Source organism: Camellia sinensis, chromosome 5 (genome assembly GCF_055761805.1).
Source record: "Camellia sinensis isolate YWXY chromosome 5, ASM5576180v1, whole genome shotgun sequence".
In the NCBI taxonomy this organism is placed as follows: Eukaryota; Viridiplantae; Streptophyta; class Magnoliopsida; order Ericales; family Theaceae; genus Camellia; species Camellia sinensis.
Window position 1 is genome coordinate 177,448,724 of NC_138965.1, and position 24,700 is coordinate 177,473,423.

At 38.3% G+C, this 24,700-nt stretch overlaps 1 protein-coding gene and 2 pseudogenes across 2 annotated transcripts in view; 1 reads left to right on the forward strand and 2 right to left on the reverse strand.

Annotated features, from left to right (window-relative positions):
• Window positions 1–24,700, reverse strand: part of LOC114283083 (methylesterase 10-like) — a 297,358-nt gene that overhangs the window by 222,908 nt on the left and 49,750 nt on the right. The gene's annotated exons all lie outside the window — the stretch shown is intronic.
• On the reverse strand, window positions 1,212–10,968 carry LOC114283085 (jasmonoyl--L-amino acid synthetase JAR4-like; annotated as a pseudogene).
• On the forward strand, window positions 20,189–22,948 carry LOC114283084 (geraniol 8-hydroxylase-like; annotated as a pseudogene).

Genomic DNA, 24,700 nt, shown 5'->3' on the forward strand with positions numbered 1-24,700 from the left:
CTAAACCTTACCAAAAACATGCTGGGGAGTGCATCAGTGGCCTGCCGGCCATGGAAAGCCACTGCCGGCCAAAGATGGGCCTCTGCCGGCCAAAAATGAAGTGCTGTCGGCCATCAACAGGGCACTGCCAGCCACTGATGTGCTGGGACACCAAGTTGCAATAGAGGACAAAATAGAGAAAATGGAAGGTCTCCCAAGGGTGTGTATGCACTATGCCACCCCATATCACCTCAAAACATCAAGGGAATGGCATAGTCAGATCCACAACCATCAATCATGCATCCCGATGCATGATAGCCAAAGATCCAACTTGTACAAATCAATGTGAAAATGAATGCACAAATAAACACATAAATGCCTAGAACTCTATCATGAATCATCAAGAGCGTCGGCGACTGAGAATTGAGACACGTCTCATCACTTAAAGTATGAAACACCCCTCGTTCCTCGTGCTCGGATTAACACTTAATCTAAACAATAATGCAATGCAAGCATGGCAAACATGCAATATGACTTAAGCATGCAAACATGCAATGCAATAACTCAAGCATGCAACAAGCATATAATGTGAGGTAACAACCTTGAACAACATGATAAAATGCAACATGAACATGCAAACATGCAAGGCATGTGAAGGTGGACAAGTAGGCAACAACATACGAAATGAGACAAGCATGTGACAACATGGTAGGATGGACTTACACTAAGGATGGATAGGCCTCAGCCAGGCCCAAAATTAGTGGCCATTGATGGTGAATTGATGACAGAAAATGCAAGATAGGCATGCATGCCAATGGGGCCAAGAATTAAGGCATAAAAAGGACAACTCTAAAGCACACTTAAGGAGTGAAAAGCATGCAAGTACGACAATATTACATGCTCTGAAATGATGTTAGGAATGATGCCAAATCACACACATAACACAAGCACGGCATGGATGAAGCTTAAAAGCTAAAAACTAGCAAAGTGACTTAAGCCATGGCCATACAAAGCAAGCCCCAAAGGGCTAAGGGGACCTAAAACAGTCTCAAGGCAGGTCCAAACAAGACCAAAAACAAGCTCAAAACTAGCCACCATAGGCTAGAACACAAGGCCAAAAACAAGGAGCATGCAAGGCTATAATTCATTTTGCATTTTGCCCCCGCCGGCGGGCATGCCTGCGGGCACATATCTTTCTTTGTCTCGCCTGTTTGTCTAAGTTTTCGGCCTTGTCAAAAATGGGTCGTCTCTGAGTTTTGACATTCACTCCCGTCACTTATAACTTTCGAGTTCTGTCAAAAAGGGGCAACTGTAGACACTCCATTTTTGACCGACCTTAAGACTCAGACGTCATCGATTGAGCACTCGGTAAGGACGCATGTTGTGCTCGTTCTGAGGTTTCGGAGTCTCGGCTGAGAGCCTTGCCTCCAGACTTCGGGGCTTTTTTGTGCTTTGCCTCAGTTTGCGAACCAGGTCCTGTTTTCTCTGTTTTCTCTTTCTGAAGGGAGGGAGAGGTCCCGAATATCATCTCTCAGTGGCCGTAGGCTATGTTTCATGGTCGTAGACCATTGTTCCCGTTTGGAGACCAGTTTTCAGTTTTTAGTTTTCAGAGCCGTCGGTCGTGTGCCTCGGTTCGGGACCGCTTAACTACCTCCGTTTGCTCCAGTTTTTGGCACACACTTTGTTTCCTCTCTCTTGAGGGACACTGTGACCCAAGAGACCACCTTTGTGGTCGCACGCCACTTTCAGTGCCTAACAGCCAGTTTTCGGGGCGCCCGGCTGCGCGTTTTGGCTCCTGAACCTTCGTTTTGCATCGGTGTGGGTTCATTTTTGGCACGGACCCTATTTTCATTCTTAGGAAGGTGGTAGTTTGGTGGGAGACCACCTTTTCTTCTTGGAGACCACCTTTCTGTTCGCTGCCCATTTTTTTTGTTAGAGGGGTAGTCTCCCTCACTTTTGGGGCACATTTTCTGGTCTCCCACATCACCATTGTGTTGTATTTACCTGGGAGGCCACCAATATGGGTTGGCTGACCACCTTTGGTGATTGACCCTTTTGAACCTTCCTTGAAAGCTGGTTTTTCTCACTTTTGAGCCACGTTTTTTGGTTTTCCATACCACCATTGTGTTGCACTCATTTGGGAGGCCACCAATCTGGTATGGCCGACCACCTTTTCTTGTTGACCCTTTTGACCCCTGGTCGGCCGACTAGGGCAAGTGGTCGGCCGACCACTTGAACTGGTCGGCCAGCCATCTCCTTTTTGACCTTCCTGAGTTGCATACAGCTGTGCCAGCTGGGAGGCATTTGCTTCGGGTTTGACCCTTTTGTTTGGCTTCTTAAGGAAGTTTGGTCCTTTTTGCTTAGCTTCTAAGAGAAGCTTGATCCTTTTGGTTTAGCTTCTTTTGGAAGCTTGGTCTCTTTGCTTGAGGCTTCTCCAAGAAGCACTGGACCTCCTCTTCTATAAAACCAGCCCTCCTCTCCACTTGTAAGAGTTGAACATTTTGGTCTCAAGATAGATACACTTCTCCATATATCTCTGCATCCCAAGCCTCCAAACTCCATTATTCTTGGCCATTTACACTGCACCTCCTAGCACAACACCTCCACCATTCATCCAAACACCTTGGAGCTGATTTTCAGAGGTTGAAGACTCACTATTTTGGTCCAAAAGCTGCTGGCCTTCTTCTCTTCAAGGGTAAGTCTCTATTTCCCCCATTTTGACATTGTTTTGCTCCATAGCTTAGCTCTATTTGAAAGCATTTTTGGACTTCGACATAAACTAAAAAAAATCTTGTTTTGAGCTTCTCTTCAAGTTTGTTCAAGGTCATTTTTCTGTTTGGGGTCACCTTCCCCCTTGCATGCTCCATTTCCTCATGTTTTGAGCCATGCATTAGAGCATTTTTGATGGCCTTAGTTTGGCCTTTTAGCCACTGAAATATAGTGGATTTTCAGTGGCTAACATGTGTTTTTGAGCCCTAAAATCAGAGAGGGGTGACCCTCTCACCCCTTGTTCTCTTTACTAGCTTTGTTGGCCTTCCAAAGGGGCCCCTATATGCATGTTTCAAAGCCACATTTCAGGCCCTATTTGGTGAGTTTTAAGGTCTACATTAGCTCTGTCCGGAGCCTATTTTTCCATATAAAGTGTCTATCATGCATGTGTAGAGTAATCCTCTTCAAGGCCTTCCAAAGGGGCTTTCACTTGCATGTTTCCTAGACTAATTTCAGGGCCTTGTTGGTGGGTTTTAGGACCCTCATAACCTCTTTCCAGAGGTGGTTTTGCCATTTTGGGTGTCCTTCATATACGTGTGGAACAACCCCTTGCATGGCCCTCCAAAGGAGCCTATCATTCTTACATGTGTTGACTGAGTTTCCATGGGTTTTTAGGCATATTTTAGTATGGCATACTTCTGTTTTTGGTTGGTTCGGTGAGCCCTCATGTGCTTCACATACTTGTAGTGTAAATCATGGTTCACTAGCTTATTTCGCATGCTTTGTTGACCCTTGATTTTAGCTCTTTTTGGCCTTGCCTTAAACTGATTTTGTGCATATTTTGGACTGCCCTAGCTCTATTTTTGAGTCTCATGGTCGAATGATATTTGTTTTGCATGCTTGTAGTTCAACACCCATGCTTAACTTTGAGTTTTGAGGCTCATTACATGCATATACTGAGGTGTATTCATATTTTGGGCCCATTATACATCATATTTCAGAGCTTGTATCAATGCCATATTGCCATGTTTTATACTCCTTAAGTGTGCTTGAGAGTTGTCCATGAATGCCTTGTTTTCGGGCCATTGAATGAGCTCCATTTCTTTGCATTTCGAGCCATCATTTTAGGCCATTTCCCCACTGTTTCAGACCTGCCTAGGTCTATTTGAGGTTGGTTTTGCCATTAGTGCATTGCTTTGGGTACCTCTAGAGTATCGCACTTCACTAGTTTCGGTACCCGGCCCCCCTAGCTTGCTTTGTGTGCCCTATTTGCATGTTTCGGGACCATCTTTTATGCCATTTCAGAGCTGTATCATGTCCCATTCTATGCCACATTTCATCCTATGCCATGCTTAGTTAGAGTTGCATGTTATGCCTTAGGATCGGTCCTTTGCATCCGTGCACGTCTGCATGTGTTTCGGTTGTCTCATTTCTATCATATGGCCACTGATGTGAGTGTGGCTAAGGTCCACCCATATTGGTGTAAGTCCATCGTGCATTGTGTATGCCATTTTAGTCCATAGCATTGCGTATGCTAGGTTGCATGTTAGCGCATTGTGCATGCCATGTTGTGTCACGTGCATTGTGTATGCCATTTTAATCCATAGCATTTGCGTATGCTAGGTTGCATGTTAGTCGCATTGTGTATGCCATCTTATTGCATTGTGTTTGGGATAGGAGTTAGCTTAAACACGGGAAACGAGGGACGTTTCGTACTCAAAGTGACGAAACGTACCTCGATTCCCGGTCGCCGACACTCTTGACCATACATGATGGAGTTGTTGGCTTTACGTGTTCATTTGTGCATTCATTTTACATCGAGTCATGTAATTCGATTCCTCAGCCATCATGCATCGAGATGCGTGATTAGTGGCACGAGGATCGAGGTCTACACTCCCTAGAGTTTGAGCAATGACGGGGAGAGTAGTCGTGCATACATGTTTGGAAAATACATCGCCTTTCCTCTCCCTTGCCTTTGTTGCAGAAAAAACCAGAATCCAGGGACAGAAAGTGGTCGGCTGACCAGCTTTTCTAGCAGGCCGACCACCCTTTTGGGTTTCTCCCACAAAAGGTGGTCAGTGGGTGGTCTCCCATGCTGATAACTGGTCGGTGGCCTTCCCAAGGTGGAGTTTCAGCCTTTTGGAGCTTTGTGCAAAGTTCTGAGATCAATTGCAAACAAGGGCGAGGCGAGGCATCGCGAGGAATTTTCCGACGAGGCGACTCGAGCATGCATGCATCTTTCATCATTTCGAGCAGAGCTGGGGCAGTCCATTGGCATACTAGCTTATTTTTCTTTCCTAGTTAATTTGTTAATTAATTAAGGTTTTGTAATATTTAATTAGCTAGAGTAGTTAATTACTTATTCGGACTTTATTATTCATTCGGACCCTCCGAGCGAGGGCACAATTGTAATAAGTGTGTGTGTGTGTAATGCATGTCTTCCAACCTCCACTTCTTTCTCCTTTTTATTTACCAGCTTATGATGGTTAGATTAGGGCATGTTTCAATTAGTATACTTATGTTCGCATGTTTGCATCCATTCATCTGTCTTGCATACACCGGGCTCGGCGCATCATACTAACTGCATTGTATTTTAATTCCAAGTTGAATACGTGTTAGCTGTAGCATCATCATATGCCATCTTAGAATAGTCGAGCCTATTATAGTTGCATTTTTGCATGTGTTGCATTAGGCATTTCAGCATAGTTAGGATTCATGCATGATTTCTAATAAGCTTCTTTCTTTGGCTTGGAGTACCCGGTAAGTGTTTATGGTTTAGCACCCTTGCATGCGTGTGAGTGACTACCATGATAGCATGCTTACCATGAGGCTATGTGCTTATGTGATATAACTGCCTGAATGCATGTGGGTGAAGGTTGGGTTATTTGGATTGGAACAATTCATCAATTGTGAGTTTTAAGCCCACGTGAGAGTGGCAAATCACCCTATTTCTTAAGCCCACCCGAGAGTGGCAAATTCACGTTTTAGCCTACTTGCGAGTAGCAACCCATTTTCAAAACAAACATGAGATGTTTTGTTCCAATTCAGGCAATCCAGTCTATACTTATATGCTGTGCGCATCACATAGTAAATCTAGGCTAAACTAGAATAAGAACGCACAATGTTTTCAAAACTTGATATCATGGTTAGTAGAGGCCGATCTTTGATCGGGCAAGCGGGGGTGCTCACGAAGTGACCTTCCCCAATCGTACCCAAGTTCCCGAGCCGAGGCAACTTTGGTGATGACGGAGACGTGGCCTTAGGCACGAGTCAGGGTTTCCTAAATTCCCCCTAAAATAAAATATTTACGTGGCAACTCTGTATTTGGCAAAGCAGTCCATGTTTGGCACTTCTTTCAAAAAAATCTATTTTAAAAAATGATTTGCCGGATTTTGACTCTTTGATGATTCATCGGTCTTGCATTGCACTCTGCGAGATTAGATACAGGACCGTGACATTGAGTCCCGAACTGTAGTAAGCCCAAATGAATAGAACGGGATCTCCTCCCGGGACGTTCGAGGACGTCTACAGCAGGCCCCACGCACCGCGGCATTTTAAATTGCCTGACAGCAGCTCCAAGCCCTACCTAGTGCTCTAGAATCTTCTGGAAGGGTCCCCTCTTAAGAACTCGGAGTTCCAACGCTCCAATGGCTTTAACTTTATGTGAGCCCACATAGCCCGCGTCTACAAATGACCGGTCCAAGCAATTGCAACATTTCCTCAGAAGGTCGTCACCTGTTTCCCCGCTCACTTCCCAGAAGATGACATAGTGACCAGGATCAGTTGATAAGTCCACGTGGCTCGTGAAGTCAACTACTTCGAGTTTTTCGTTGGAAAACAACTTTCCTGCTGCTTCAATAGATAGTTGTACATCTTTCTCGGTGTTCTTGTCGATGTTGATGGTGAGGAGAAGATTGCTCTTGCAGATAAATTGGAGTTCTGGAGTAGAGTTATGGAAGCCCATTACCTTAACCACATCTCCGAGCCTATACCGATACAAACCTGCGAGTTTACCATATAAATTTAGTAATTCATAAGTTTTGGTTGAAATTGTATGTTTTACAAGTCACAATAACATAATAGGAGCCAAAAGAAATTGGTGTTGGATGTATGCACATCCAAGTCCTAGTGAAATTTGAAATTAAAATGCAAAGTAAATCTAATTAAAAGCCGCCACTTTGATTTTAAAAACTAAAGAAAAAGAGAAATCCTCTCACAAAATGAATTTTTTAATACGGCAAAACTAAGCAGTGTTTATTGGTGAGAGCGTGTGGGCGAGCTTTCATATAAATTTCCTTTTTCTTTTGTTTTTATACACTCCCAGCCGTACAATGTGGCGGAATTTCAAGATAGGATCCTATGGCTAAGAATGTATCAAGACAGAGTGACAGATTTGGGTAAAGAGGATCATTGGCTGTCAAACTCCCAACACATTTCATACATAGAACATTTAATTACATTTATTGCAAAAAAATAGAGAAAGAAAAGAAAGTTCAATGGGAAAGCATACACAATTCAAACCTGGAACATTTAATTATATTTATTTCAAAAAAAAGGAAAGAAGTTCAATAGGAAAGCATCTATTACAACTAGAAATTGAAATAATCAAATGTTCTTATCGTCATCTAGAGGAAAAAAAGAAAAGAAAAATTGAATGTAGATGAAGGAGGAAAAAGTTAGAAAAATCATAATTTGAAATAAAAAAAACTTGAGCAGTAACATAGAGGCACTTTTGGCATAAGAAAATGTGACATAGAGGTTCACATCAAGTGAATTGTGCTCCTTATATAATATAAGCGATAGAATATATATACAAAGTTCATATATAGAATTCATGTGCATACGGATTTGTGCAAGTAATTGAAGAAAATTAAAAATGAAACAGGGTCACATCGGTGAAACCACAGATATTTGTAGAGAGAATTCAGTTTCCAATCCTCACGAATACAAAACTATTCCACAAGGCATCTTTTAATTTGTTAGTAGTTTAGCATTTAAATTAATGTACCACCAAAGCATAGTGGTGACATACACATGGAACCAAAAACAAATGAATAAACTATCCCTGGTACACATGGATAATCCAAGAAAATTTGACTGTCATACATAGGGGACATAGAAGAGAGCACCTACCGGTATTAAACCCTTTAATAATTGGAGGAATCTAATATTAAGATGTCAACCATGAGATGCATAACATATAAATTATAGCATTCAGAACAAATTATAGATATTTGTGTCTCAACCGACCAGTTTGGTCATGTGAGCTAGTAAAATGGAATAATGTCGTTCATATTCCACGGGATAAACCAAAAGATTGAAAAATACAAGACCGTATGGGGAGAAGTCAGAACTACACAATGATAGAGCTGTTGTAACTGTATCCAACACTCACATGGTGAGAAGTAGAGCGAATGCTCATTCTGTTGGAATAAAAACCTAGTTTAATCATGTGAGATGGTGAAATGGAATAATCTCATTCATATTCCAACGGATAAACAACCAAAAGACTGAAACAAATGAGACAGTATGGTGAGAAGCAAGACCTGCACAAGGATAGAGCTGTTCTAACAGTATCCAACACCCACATGGCAAGCATTTTGGTACTCAACTCTAGTTTATTGGCTTAAAATAAGCCCACAAATAAGATAGTGCTTAAAAAAACTAGTTCCTTTGGCATATTTTTGGCTTTTAGGATTTCCTAATGGCTTTTTAAAGTGGCTTACATTGATTTTTTGGTGGGAAATGAGTATGGCAAATAACTTGAAGCTTTTTAAGCAAAATAGGCTTATAAGTCATCCCAAACGAAGGGAAGTGAGGGGTTTCAAACAATCAATAAATGGATGATAGTGAGTTTTATAAACCAATGGCTCAATGCATAGATGATTATATTGGTTCAAATAAAATAATTTCCTAAACCATTGACCATATTTTTTTTTGATAGTCTAATGTCATCAATATGTAATCTTTTCATATGGAAAGAGCCATAAATTTTGCAAGTTTGTTGACGTGTAGGAAGCAGGCGTAATTTCTAATATTCATTTTGACAGGCTTTCACACTATCCCAAAAACAAATTTAGTACCTGCAAAAGTAGTGAGGATGATCTCATACTGTTCACCAACTTTGACTTCAGTCAGACCCACTGTCTTAGGCTCTATGGAGAGAAAGGAGGATTCGATTTCGTCTTGCTTTGGAACCTCAACATTAGGAATAAATTCAAAATACCCAATATTAGGCAGCACAACGAAAGTGGCCAACTCAGGGGGCAATTTCGGGTTCACATTTGCTTCAATCCATCCCTTAGAAGACCCATAATCAACACTCAACAGTGGCAGCTCACACGCATAGTGCCTCAATTTTTTCAAATAAGGTTTCATTGACCCGGTCATGATCCCATAAATGTACTTTGCATTGGGAAATACTTCGGTATTAATCCATACCAATTACTTAATCCCGAGTATTTTTTATGGATCTTATCAGCCAATTCTGGGTTTGGCTTGAGCAATTTTGACATAGCTGTTCGTATGGATTGGACAGTGATTTGGCTGGTGAGAACCCCTTCTCAGATGTCAGTACAGAGTTTTTCCCAAACTTGTTCAAAGGTTCGGAAAGCATAAACAATGCTGTGGGCAAATGTAGAGGACACTACTTGGACTTCATTCTAGTAAATAAGCCCGCTTAGAAGATGGCAGTATAAGGATTACTGGAAGTCGAGACCAAATATCACTTCATCAGGGCTACAACATTAGGTCTGCATAGCCTTCATTGTATTCTTGAACAGCAAACCAGTGAACACGTTCGTAGTAGCAGTTCCTGCAGCTAGACCCCCTTTCGTTTTGAATTGCTTGTTGCTGTAAATGAACTGCAGGGCCTTTCCATTCCCAATAGGAAATTCCCTGCAAACCAGTAGTTCTTCACATCCGCAGATATCTTATTAACGTCATGCATAAGGGAGGAAAAGCAGAAACACATTAAACACTAATATGGGCAATGCAGAGAATTTTAAAACATAAGGAAAGGTGGATGAGAGAGTTTGTGTCCATTTGTATGGGTGTGGAATTTCCAAACCAATGGCTCAAATTTGTTTTTGGATGTTCGGAAGAATGAGAGAGAGAGAGAGAGAGAGAGAGAGAGAGAGAGAGAGAGAGTATATACACACATGCCTCACAAAGATTAATAACCATCTTAGAAACTCCTACACAGAGGATGAAAAAACAGTAAAATCATTTAATCAACTGTAAGACTACAATTGGCAAATGAGGAGAATTTTAAAACAAAACTTGTTATTGCCTAGTGACGAGCATTAAACAAATTGAATTCCCTAAAAAAAAAGGAGCATCTTGATTGTGGAAATGTCAAAGTCGGAAAAATGCCTAATTGACATATTCATGAACGCTTTGTATATTGTTGATTCCTCCAAACAAAGAAAACAAAATTTAATAGACAAGTGAAATGTAACTTCCAAAACATCTAACAATCACTTACAATTCCAACCAAATATTTTTAAGGTCAACTTGAAAGAGAAGGGTATCTGATACTAATATGAACTAAAAATCCTTTTGCAATAAACAGAGGAATATAACTTGTTTCTAAATGCAAAAGATGTCTTATATGTCTGCATAGTGGATTCCATTAATTCGTTATTGAACGGGACAAACTTGGGCTTTCCCTGAGTGGTGCTAGAACTGCAAGAAACAAAGAATTGACAGACGCTATGAACTTCACATCCAAACAATTTTTATCAGAAAAAAAGTCACTAAAAAAAGCATCAAGAAAATAACAATTAATTACAAGTACCTTAATAAGATGGTTGTTATTGGTTTTCCAATAAGGATGGGGGAAGTATCACCATCCACCATTCTCTGAATGTAAGGTTCCAAATCCTTGTGAGTGACGAGGGGGACAAAAGCCTTGAAACTCTCATGGTCAGTTCTTCCATTAAGACCCCATTTCTTTAAGTACTCTGTGCTGCCATTTTCTTCCAGTATTTTCTGCAGGGTCTCTTTCTGAACTCTCTCAGCATCCTTCGTTAGCATCTCAAATTCTTCTATGACTTCCTCAGGGTCAAATTTTGTGTCTATCTTCTCCAACATCCTCACAGACCTTGAATGGCTTGCTACAATTATCAAAGGACTTATTGAGAAATACTTAATATGTAATTCAACACAAAACTAATTTTGAGAAAGTCTACATGACTTCTAAAACATGAGCATACAATTCGAAGAAGCAATTTCGACAAAATGTAGAGAACATAGTAACACTATTTCACTTTTGCAAAACACTGCAACAAAAAAAAAAAAATTTGATTGATAAAAAAAAAGGAAGAAATAACACAAGCCTTTTAAAGAGAGAGACAGAGAGAGAGAGACGTTAGTTTTTATTTTCTTGGCTCATTTTTGAGTTGGAAGAATATGGAGTGATGAAAGATTCTTCGGGGGTTCGCATTATATAGAAGTTCCAGAATGCCGTCCACCAAAAGTGCCAAATTGTTTCCAAATATTACCCCCTGAGTTTTGTTCGAATTACGAAAACACCACTGTTGTTGTCTAATTACATATTTGTCCTTCAAGAATACTTGATATTACGATATGACCGCCAGAATTCTCTAAATTGTGGGGACCTAAAAACGAAGACACGTAAATATTGGAAATTTTGGATAGAGTTGGATTCCAAATAAATATTAGGGAAATTTTGATATCAACGCTGATACAAACTCCCTCCAAAACCGACCCCCACGACCCCCTCTGAGGTGGCACCTGCTGAAGTCAAGTGATGATGAATTGTACAATAAAGAAGGTGTGACACACGTACTTGAAAGATAAAAAAAATTTACTGAAAACAAAGAGCAGAAAAAAGCAGGAACGACCTGATATTTCTTTCTTTCCCACCCCTGTCCGTCTTCTCTCTTCCCTCTTCCATCGTGCGTCCGCCATAGCTCTCCTCCGTCGACCATAGCTCTCCGGCAATAACTCTCTGTATCTCGCTCTACAGATCTTCGACCGCATTCTGATATCATTGAAAAATTACATATGCTTACTGCAAAATCTCCAGAGTATCAAACATTGAAAAATTACATGGCATTTTCTATTTGTCAACATAATGAATCCATTATATGTAAACACACCAAAAAAAAAAAAAAAAAAAATTCAATTTTCAATAATGATTTCAAGGAGTTACCTAGGTATGAGAGAGAACACAGTCAAATTTCTAACCAATCACTGCCTGAGAAACAAACCTCACAAACCACGATGATCTTCATTCTCCACCGTCCGTTCAATTTTCATCGATGGGGTGTCAATCTGACAAATACCAGATTTTGCAGCGACCTCCGATCCTAGATCATCCCGCTCGCACCCTCTGATCCGCTTCGAATCTGTAACGCCCTCAAAAAAATAACTTTAAACCCATCAAATAAGACATTCGTTGATATGTAAAAGTTCCACATTCTTCCATTTATCAGAATTTCATTACATAAGTATTACATGTTAACAACAAAAGCAAAATGCCCTACGGGCTTACAGCTTTCCAAGTTAACACTTGGTTACAAACAAAGAGTACTAACTCATACACATTAAGCCCTTGGCTTGAATTTACATGTAATACATCAAAAAGTAAAACAAACAAAGTATGTCCGCCTCTAGCCTCCCAAGCTATGTCCTTGGAGGTGGCATGCTACCTGTACCTGAAAATGATATTCCCATATAGGGTGAGCCACAGCCCAGTAGAAATATACTAAACCAACCATGAACAATGACTAAAAGATTAGCAATTGATAGATGGCCAACACTGATACATTCACATAAATCACATATTTATGTCATACGACTTATGAGTCCAAATTACTTTTCATTTTCCTTTTTTCAACAGATAAGCATGTTCGCTCTATCATTATTTCAACAGATATGTATAAAAACAATATCCTACATTCACAGATAAGCATATAAGCTATATCCACATTCTCAACAGATATGTATAACAACAATATCCACATTCACAGATAAGCATATAAGCTATATCCACACTTCACAAAGATAAGCATATGAGCTCTATCTTCACTTCTCTAGACAAGCATATGAGCTGTATCTACGGAGTTCATCCCCTATCTTCTCCCAACACTATCCGGTTTAGAGGTACATCCCCCATCTTCCCCTAAACCGCGGAGTACATCCCCCATCTCCTCCTCTACACATAACGTATACAAACACATTGGTTCTATATACAATCACTCAATACATACAGTTAATGTATTCTATCAACCGTCAAATTCCATGACACATTCCATTGATTAGTTTCCGTTTGCCTAATCATCATGCATTGTCTACAACAATCACGACTATCCTCCACCGATAGCCCAATTCAATTATTTCTAAACAGAAAATAAATGCACAAATGGATATTCAATCAACATTTCAATTCGGTGTGTGATAAACAATTCAACTACTCCCTTTAATCCCATACATTCCCAATCTCAACAATTCCATTTCATTTCCTCATTTCTCATAATTAATTATCTCAATTAATCAACAATGTAATTAGGTCATTCTCCATAATTACCATTTCAACCCTTAGGTCCCATTTTCATCAATGACTCAACATTTATTCCATTTCTCTATACCAAACATACACCTAGGTTTATTATAAATAAAACCCCAACTTTTGTAAAATAACACAAAAGCCCCAAACTTTCACAAAATTACCAAACCAACCCCAACATCTCAAAATACCAAAATTTAAAGACAAAATCCATAGAGATGAGTAGGATATCCCTACCTCAAATTCGGAGCTCCAAGGGAGAAGAAGACAAAACCCAACATGCTCCAAATCTCGAAATTTTCAGATTAAAATGTAGCCCTCGACGATCAACAACTTTTTTGTAAAGGCCAAAGGTGAGCAAATCACTCCTACTAGATCAAAACCTAGAAAGAAGGTAGAGTTCTAGAGTGAGAGGCTCAACAATGGTGTTTTTTGGAAAAGTAGGAGAGAGAAGAGAAAGTGAAAAAGTGATTTGAAAAGTCAAAACACGGAACTTAAACCCAGTCGGCCCGCTCGAGCGTCAAAAACCCCGCTCGAGCGTCACTCACAGACTCCCGCTCGAGCGCCAACAAACCCGCTCGAGCGGCGAATACACACTCCCAGAACTGTTACAGAACCAGGCCATCGCTCGAGCTTCCAACTCCCCGCTCGAGCGGCACTCACACAACCCCACTCGAGCGGCCAACCCCACGCTCGAGCGTCCAACACTGAACAGGAAATACTGGATGGGTGCAATTCCCGCTCGAGCGCCAGAACCCCCGCTCGAGCGGACAGGTCAAAACCTGGGCAACTAGTTTTGGCTTCTAAACTCAACCAACCTGTAACAAACCTGCCCAACACATCCTATAACGCAAACACGAAGTAAAAAGGATGTAAACAAGATAATAAACAACTACCAACATCCACGGACACATGTCCGGATCACTGTATATCAAGGGTAAACCCGGGATCGCTATAGAATCCACTCCATCAGTCTGATTAGCATGCGTAAACGGCATTGACACTCCATGAACCGCAATATTGGGGTTGTATATCAAATCAAAGCTCATGATTTTTGCGTAATTGATTCTCATTGGCGCCAACGGACCTTCGCCGCTCGCGGTGGTCACCACCAGCTTCTCCACCTTCTCCATCGTCAGCAACACCGATGCCGCCGCCAAACTCTGTCCGTTGAGTTCAGGAGTCGTCTGCCTCTCGTCTCTCATCTGTATCTCGCTATAATTTTATTTTTCTTTTTTTGAATTCTAAAAGAGGAGAGAGGAGGTGCGTGGTTGATGCATGTCACGTGACCCATCACGTGCCTGTCCAGCTCAGAGGGGGTTGAGGGGGTCTATTTTTGAGGGGGTTGGAAACATTTTTCTTTTGATATTAATAAATTACTGTGTGTGGGTCCCACACTCATGTGAGAGATTTGGTAGAAAATTTGATAATTTATTTGGGTTTATAGCATTTTTCTTGTGGATATGGTTTGCTTAAAGGGTAATATTAGAGATATTAATTTTTTTATCAAACAAATGACCAAATATCTCACATGGGTGTGGAGTTTGCAATTTAGTGGACCCCATATCCATGTAAGATATATAGTCATATATTTGATAAAAAATTTGAGACCTATAACATTTTCCTTGCTTAAAATATTAAGGGTGCACTTTCTAAATTTTTAATTGCATAATAAATTCTTATTGTATAATAAATAATTTATTTTAATTAATTAATTTTTAATGATGTCAAGTAATTTTATTTTTTGTGCAAAAGGGTAATTAGAAATTTTATTTTTTTCTATTAACTCTATTAAATAATAAACTTTGATAAGAATGTATTTATAATTTTCAAAATTATAAAGAGTAATTTGTATTTCAAACAAATTTTAGTAATTCATTCATAGGATATTTGCAATGCGGTAAATGTTACTTAGATGGAAAAATATTTAAAATTTACTAAATCTCAATAGTATTTTTCAAATAAATTATGATAAGAATGCATTTATAATTTTCAAATTTATAAAAAGTAATATGTATTTCAAATAAATTTTAGTAATTCATTCATAAGATACATTGTAGATGGAAAAATATTTAAAATTTACTAATTCTCAATAGTATTTTTCAAATAAATTATTATAAGAATGCATATATAATTTTCAAAATTATAAAAAGTACTAGGTATTTCAAATAAATTTCAGTAATTCATTTATAAGATACATTACTTAGATGGAAAAAGATTTAAAATTTACTAATTCTTAGTATTTTTCAAATTTTGAATAATTTCAGGGTAACTAGAAATTTTATTTTTTTCTATTAACTCTATTAAATAATAAATTTTGATAAGAATGTATTTATAATTTTCAAAATTATAAAGAGTAATTTTATTTCAAACAAATTTTAGTAATTCATTCATAGGATATTTGCAATGCATTAAATGTTACTTAGAGCATCTCTAACGATTGTTGCTGTAATGCCATTGCTATTGCTATAATTTGGCAATGAATAGTGCTATTTTGCCAAATTATAGCAATGGTGCTCTAAGAGCATCTCCAATGGTTTGCCATTGGAGCTGCCATTGCTATATATAGCAGCTGCCATTGAATTTTGATGCTCCAATGGCAAAACATAGCAGCTGCCAAATTTGAGAAATGCCAAAGTTTGTGTCAAATTTGACACAAGCTTTGGCAGCTGCCATTCATACCAACTCAGGCAAAACCAACGGTTTCCCTCCCTCCCTCCTTCCCTCCCTTCATGCCAACTCAGCCAATTCATCAAACAGATTCAAAGAAAAAAAATTATTATATGTTTCTCAATTTGATTCATCAAACAGATTCACAAAAAAAAAAAACAAATCCAAAAAAATTACATATTCACAGATTCATCAAATAGATTCAAACAAATCCAAATCCAAAAAAATTACAGATTCATCAAACAGATTCACAGAAAAAAAAAACTGATTAATTCATTCGGAGACTTGATCCGATATATTAGATAGAAATCTGATTGGAGCCGAAGTGATTTAGCAAATAAACCAGCATCAAAAAAATAAAATTTGCAAATAGAATCAAACCATCAATGATTTATAATCAACAAAGCATCGGTACATAGCAAAAAAGGCACATAAAACATTGCAGATAAGCACAAATACATGTATCTTTGTGCGTGTATAAACATGAAAGCATTTGATGAATTTGAACAATGAAGAGAAAGATAACTGAGTGGTATTACCAGTAAGCAAAAAGCTCCAATCACAGCTCAACTGTATGATTAAAGGAGAAACAGAGATATACGATACATACGTATATAGATATAGATATGTATATGTATATATGTGTATATGATTGTATATAGATACAGATGATTTAGAGAGAGAAGTGGAGACTGAGAGAGGTGGAGAGAGATCGGCTTCATCGATGGAGATCGAGATCAGTGGAGAGAGATCGAGATCAGGGAAGAGAGATCGACTTCATCGATGGAGACCAAGATCAGTAAAGAGAGATCGACTTGGTTAGGGTTTGATTTGGAAGATTTGAGGAGAGGAGATGAGAAAAGAAGAGAGAGAGATGATGATCGGTGGGTGAGGGCAATGAAGAGGAAGCAGACAGAGAGAGAGAGAGCTTGGTGTCATAGATAGATAGATACGGATTGTTCTAGATAGATAGATGGATGAGCCGTTGGATTATATAATCCAACGGTGCTATTTTGTGAAAGGAATGCACATGGGTTTGAACAATGGCTCTTTTTTTTTTTTTTTTTGAAACAACAGCAATAAATTAACGGGTATTTTTTACAAACGGTCATATTTTGTATTTCTATAAATAAAAACTCTTAATCTCAATTTTATTTCACACCAAACATTTTAAATTTCATTTTTCTTTTCTCTTCTCTTTATCTGAATTTTATTTCACACCAAACTTCATTTTTCTCTTTTCTTCTCTTTATCTGAATTTTGTATCTAAATTTTATTTCACACCAAACTTCACCCAAAACGGTCATCTGAATTTTATTTTTCTTCTTTGTTTTTTCACACAATCACGATGGAAGGTTCATAAAAAATAAAGAGAGGAAAATCATTTACCACTCAAGAAGATGTGGCAATTTGTAGAGCTTTGTGTCACATTACTGAAGACCCAATTGTTGGGAATTCACAATCTCATGCTCATTTTTGGGGAAGAATTTTTGAAAATTATTATTCATTGCAGAATGATCACTCAAGAACACAAGTGTCTATCTCATCTTGATGGGGTGTAATCATGAAATGTTGTAACAAATTTCGTGGGTGTCTAGAGCAAGTCGAAAATCTACATCCAAGTGGGGCATCACAAGTTGATATAGTAAGATTTCATTTCCATTTATTATGTTAGTTTTTTTATTTTGTCTTATATAAAAATTAACTGATTAATTAATTTAATATTTTATTGATATAGATGCTTCAAGCAAAACTGTTATACCATCAAGATGAAAACAAACATTTTCTTTTTGAACATTGTTGGCCAATCTTGCAAAACAATATTAGGTGGTAAGATGTAACTCCTACGAACACGGTGAAGTCAAGAATACATACACCACTTTCCCCTAATTCAACCCCCGATTCCCCTATGGATAACTCCATTTCTCTTGAAGATGACACCAGTCCAAGTGTTGGTGTCACGCCCCCAAACCGCCCCTAGTAGTTTGGTGCCGTGATGGCCAGTAATCCGAGATTACCGAAGGCCGACTTACAAGAATCACACATAATCAGAGTATAAAATATGGGGCTTACAAGTGCGGAAGCAACATATATATATGCAGAATCTAAATAGTCCATGAGAGCCGTGCTTAAGTCCAATGAAATGACATACATTTTTACAAAGTCTTACAACTTAGATACAATAAGGGAATGAGATACAAAATACATCTTGACCAAAAGGCTTCTCAAGCCGACATATACAAGTACACATGAAATATAGGCTAAGAAGCATAATCTTCAAGATGGTACAAAATGCTAATCCGAAACACGTCGGCAATGCACCCAAAAACACATCGGCTACACGTCTAGGCCTCATTGCCTCCTTGCTCATCACCTACATATATATAGAGAGGGTGAGTTTGGATACTCAGTGAATGATATTAGAAATAAAGGTTTTGCATGATTGATATCCAAGATTTCTTTCAAAACAATACATAGCATACTTTACAATCAAGGGGGAAATCAAGTTCATTGCCGGCCTTTCAAGTTCCTTGGATGTTATTACATCTACTTAATACAAGGGGGTGATGACATTGCAATACAAGAGTGCAGTTGCATTATAGTCCCCTGCAGCTAAGGACTTTCAAGACAAGAGTGCAGTTGCATTATAGTCCCCTGCAACTAAGGACTTTCAAGACAAGAGTGCAGTTGCATTATAGTCCCCTGCAACTAAGGACTTTCAAGACAAGAGTGCAGTTGCATTATAGTCCCCTGCAACTAAGGACTTTCAAGAAATGTCATCAAAACAAGATAGTGCTTAATATACAAGTAGGGATAGTCATTCATGCTAGATCAAGTACTTTTCAAAACAAGGCAAGACGATATTTATGAAAGCAAGTGTAACATAGCTTTATTAAAAATACCACTCACATAGTTCTTCACACGTCGGGGTCGAGACAAGCCCAAGTCCTACAAACACAGGGCAAAGCCTATTGAATGCACTTTCAAACAAGTCTCTTATGTATGCAAATGATCTCGGAAAAGCATGCTGGGCACTAACCAGGTCTAGGCCGAGGTTCCACACCTCCTTGCCGAGGTGTGTTCCCGAGGGCCACATGCAAGGAAAAGAGGTCGGGAAACTCTGGGTTTCCCTCTGCTGATGAACATGAAGAACATGAGTGTGAAAACATGAAAATATGAATGTTCAATCACAATCTGTTATCACAAATCTGGGATTTTCATGCTATGAGTTTGAAAACATGGACCTGGGTACCCGTACTTGAAGTTCTTGCGGAAATAAACACAAAAACACGATTCTTTATGCAAGCTTTCGGATCAAAACAAGACTTTCTTGAAGAACACATGAATGTCATTTTCTCTTTCTAAATTCGAACTTCAAAACAATGCATGGCTTACAAATCATATCCAATCATGCAATGCAATAACATGAACATAAAGAACATCATGAGCGGATCAAGAATCTAACCTTAGAACACGGATCTAACGGTTCGATCTCTAGGAATCAAGCTTGAAGATCTACTTCCTCACTCTAAAACTCCTTCTTCCTCCTAGAGTTTCTCTCTCTACAAGGCAAGGTTATGATACCAAATGATAGTTTTCTTTACCCGGTTCTGGGGTTAACCCTCTACTGAGACACGTGGCGGCGACTGGTTGGGTTTTTCCCTGAAAAGGTGGCTGACAGACCAGACAAAGCATGGTGGAAGGGTGTTCAACAAGTAAAGCGGTATGGGCTCTCTGACGAGGCAATGACATCGGCTAATAACAAGGCATATTTAACAAGCTACACGGAATGGCACTCCGGCAAGGGGTGACATCGGCTAACAAAAGGACTTCGGCAACTAAGGTGACAATGACCCCGGCCAGGAAGGACAACACTTGACTAAGCTGTGCCACATCTTGGCCTAGATGCGCCACACCTCGGTCTAGGTCATACCACTTCAGGACGAGATCACTTAGGTGCAAGGTAACATCTCGGCTAATGTGTCAAGGCGAGGACGGAGGTCAACAAGGGGTTCCAAGATACTTCTAGACTGAGGATGACCTCGGCTTGGAATGATCTAGGCGTAACGTAACCTAGGCTTGGAATAACATCGGCTAGCATAACTCAGGCAAGGCGTGTCCTAAGTTTCACATCAAGGAAGGAACAAGACAAGCACACTACACTTAGACAAATCACAAGGCTTCAAAACAAGGCATGGATCACACTCGCTTAAGCGAAACAAGTCACAAACATACACATGCAAACTTAACAAGCCATAATCATACAGATGCTCATGAACATGACGAAGACATAAAATGTGGGTTCCTACAGTTGGTAACAATCCAACTGTTGGTGAGGGCAGTGTCTCTGCAAGGGGTAAAAGGCCGATGGGTTGGAAATCTTCAAAAGAATTATTTCGAAGAAATCAAGTGGTTGAAGCTGAAGTCCAAAAAATGAGCATACAATTGGAGACATTTAACCAACACCTTACTGAGAAGGAAAAGAAAAAAGATAAAAGAGAAGAAAAAAGGATTCAAGCACTGCAGGAAATGAAAGAACTTGAGATCAGAAAAGAAGAACATGAGATAATGACTACGGACATTTCTCTTTTGGACCCTCAGACAAAAGCATATTACACAATGCGAAAAAAATGAGATTTTCGCCAAGTGGTCCTCAAATGTCAGCAGCCCAAATTACTATTTCCCCATGCCTCCTGATGAATAATTACGCGATAATTGGTGATTGTTTGTTTTTTAATTTAGTAATGTCATTTACTTTTTAATTTTTAATTTGGATGGTTGTTGGTGGGTAATTGGTGATTGTTTATTTTTTGTGTAGTTAAAAAAATTTATTAAATATGTAGTGATATGTTTTTTGGTGGGGTGAGTTAATCAAACAATTTTTTTTTTCCAATTTTTCATTTTTTTTTTAATTTTTTATATTTGTCTAGTTGGGAATAATATAAATATATAATTTTTGTAACAAACAGGTAAAAAAATGTCACAAAAGATAAAAAATAAACAAAAATAAAATCACAAAAAACCTATATCCAAACAACACCTACAAACTTGGAGGAAAGTTGGTTGAGATTTGCCAAAAATAGCAAATGACCATTGGAGCATCATTGCTATAATTTGGCAAAATAATGCTATTCATTGCCAAATTATAGCAATAGCAATAGCAAAATAGCAACAACCATTGGAGATGCTCTAATGGTCATTTGCTATTTTGTGGTTAGGTGGCTAAGGGTGGAGATTTCGCCAAGGTGAACACGAACATAGCTGATAGCAGGTTAATGAAGTCCTAAGAATACATGTACTGACTAAATAGAATTGAGAAGGTAAGTGCAGCAGCAAGGTTTGCTACTGCAAGTGCATTTGCTGAGGTTCAGGCTAACAGGGCAAGTGCAACGGCAAACACTCCCGCCGCAACTGCACTTTGCTGAGGTTCAAAAGGGAGTTGCAGCGCCAAACACTCCCGTCGCAACTACACTTGCTGAGGCTCAAAAAGGTAGCAGCAGAGGCAAACAAATAGTACACGGTGCAAGCACAGGAACATGTGGCACCTTCAGCCTGGTAGGTCAAAGTAGAATATTCTATGTGATCCTTAGGGACACCTGTCTTCTCTCTATTTGGCCACTTGGTGTCCTCTTGGTACCAAGAAAAAGACTATAAACAGGACTCATTTCCCAAGGTCCAAGAAGAAGAATTTTGGAAACTTGGGGGAGATTTTGCCCATTTGTGCACTGACATTCATTTCTGTTTGAGTTTCCTGCTTCACCTTCACCTAGCTACTCACTCTCCAATCATTCCACCATTGTTGGACTATTAACATATTTTTGCCTCTTTAATCATCTTCTTAATCTCGAACCCCTCTACAATATTTTATCTCTTTATGTTATTTTAATATTTATGTTTTTAATTGGGTCAATTTTGACTCTTTATTTTAAATTTTATATCAATTTAATCCAATTAATAATATTATTTATGTTTTTTTAAAGAAAATTATCACTAAATTTGTTGAGATTAATTCACTAAATTGAATAAGTTTATAATTTTGTCCTTAAAAATATGACATATAACATTTATATGCATATTTTCTATATTAAAAAAAAATGTTAAGAGTTGGAATTAATTAGATTAAATTAAGACAAAGTGATAAATTCATAATCAAAATTGAGTTAATTGAAATTACAAAGACTAAAATGACACAAGAACCAAAATACAGGGACTACCATCATAATTTGCTTCACTTTTATTACATTGAATTTGAATTGAGTAATTATTTAGTCTGACTTGGTACAAAAATTGTGTTACAGGATTTATTTATAGCAGGGATAGACACAACTTTAAATACATTAGAGTGGGCAATGACAGAGCTTTTACGCAACCCAGAGACTCTAATGTCGTGTTTGGTTGGGGGATTTGGAGAGGGAATTGGAAAGGAAATTGGAAAAGGTGTGTGAAACTAGGAGAAATGTAAGTATATTTTATTCACATTTCACCTAACTTTTTCATTTTTCTTTCCAAATCCCTCCTCAAATCCCCCAACCAAACACAACGTAAAGAAAGCTTGAACAAATAGTTGGCAAAGGCAAACCAATATCAGAATCGAATATTGCACGCCTACCTTACTTGATGGCAATTGTTAAGGAAACCTTCAGGATGCACCCAGTAGTTTCCTTCTTAATTCCTCGTAAAGTTGACTCAGACGAGCAAGTCTGTGGCTACACAATCCCAAAAGGGTCACAAGTGCTAGTAAATGTCTGGGCTATTGGCCATGACCAAAGCATTTGGCCGAACCCCACCTCATTCATGCCGGAGAGGTTCTTGGACTCGGACATTGATGTCCGAGGTTGTAATTTTGAGTTAATTCCATATGGTGCAGGTCAAAGAATATGTCCCGGGCTACCATTGGCGACAAGGATGATTTCAGTGATGTTGGGTTCACTCTTAAATTCACTTGATTAGAAGCTTGATGGTGGGATTAAACCGGAGGACTTGGATATGGAGGAGAAATTTGGCATGATCTTACAGAAGGCTCAACCTCTTTTTGCTGTTCCAGTCCAGGGTTGACAATGTGCATTTTTTCCCCCCCTTCTTTTTTGGTTCTTCAATTCGTGTGCGACAATAAGAATGGTTCTAGTGGTGTTGGGTTTGCTCATAAACTTATTTGATTGGAAGAGTGAAAGTGGGATTGAACTAGAGAACTTGCACATGGAGGAGAAGTTTAGGATTGCACCTTACTGAAGAAGGAACCAACCTCTTCTTGTTATCCCAGCCCAAGGTTGACATTATGTTTTTTTCTCTGTTTCGGTACGTCAATTGGTGTGTGTGGCAATGGTCTTGGTGATGTTGGGTTTGTGTGGCAGTATGGTTTCCTTTTGTGCTTGAGTAAATGCCGGAAAAACTTTGTCGCAATTAGTATGGTAAGGTGCTTATGTATATCATTGTAAACTACATTTAATGTGCCTCCCACTCAACTTTTATTTCTACTTTATCTGTTTTATTAAGTTGGATTTATTCCTTTCTGTTCATTTCAACAAAAAAGAATATTTTTCATAAGAAATATTTTTTTGATTTACAAATTTGAGATTAATATATTAATGATTGCATTAGTGTTGATGTTAGTGATGATAATGGTTACGGTGCATGGAGTGGTGAGGTGGTTGAGACTTTCAATTCCTTTCACATTTTTTGAACTAGTAAATTAAAAATAATTGATGGTGTTTGGCAAATTGGTTTGTGGCTAAAATAGTTATAAAAGACAAAATAGGCTATTTTAGCCACAACAAACAAAACATCACATCTAACCCATAATCATTACACTCTTCTCTATATAAAAAAAAAGAAGCTAAAAAAGCTAAAAAGTTCTTCACAAACCAAGCTTTTTAACCCAAGCTAAAATAGTCAAAAAAAGTCAAAAAGCCAGCCCACTCTCCAAACGGAGGCTTAAATGCATCTTTAACAATTTGGCAAACTAGCAAGAACAAATGAGATGATCTTACTCACTGCGACGTTTTTGCACGCATCTTACTTTAATGATATTTGCTATAATATACTTTGTATTTCACTTTTCATTAATATAATCTTTTTTTTACTGATAAAAAAAATTGAAAATAATTTTACAATTCAGTGATGCACACAGCCTAATCATCATATAAACCAGCTACTGTTACTTCTTTCCTCAATTTTGGTGAACTTCAACAATTTTTTTTTTAAAAGTAATTTTTTGATTTTCAATTTTTTCATACTTTTAAAAAGCTGTTAGGTAATTGTTACAAAAATTATTTTTTGGTTAAGAAAAAAAGTTCTTTATGAATTTTTCCAAAGTTTTTCTTTTTGATAAAAAGAAAATTACCATATTACAATCATTAATACAGTATAAGTAAAGGGAAACAGTGAAGTTTTTAAAAATATAATGAAGTCATTTTTTAGCTGCTAACATTCTCAAATTTATTATTTTTTAATGAAAAAGTTGTTTTAAAATTATAACTAAACAAACCAATAGACTTTTTAACTTTTGGCTATTTTAATTAAAAAAACTGTTTATTTAGAGATTACCAAATAGAGCTTAATCTATTAAAACACTCAAGTAAAATCAATGATATTTCTGAGAAATCTCCTGCAAACAGAGGCAAAGCTCCTTGGGTTTTGATAGGATGATCATGTGGTCAGCATTTGCAATGGACTTGACTTCATCAGGTGGGCTGTTCTGAATAATCCATCTCTGGAATTCGGGTTTCATAAGTTGGTCTTCTTCGCACACTATGTAAACCCGACTCACCGACCCGTATCTCGCTTCTGTTAGAAGCGATTCCTTGGTCA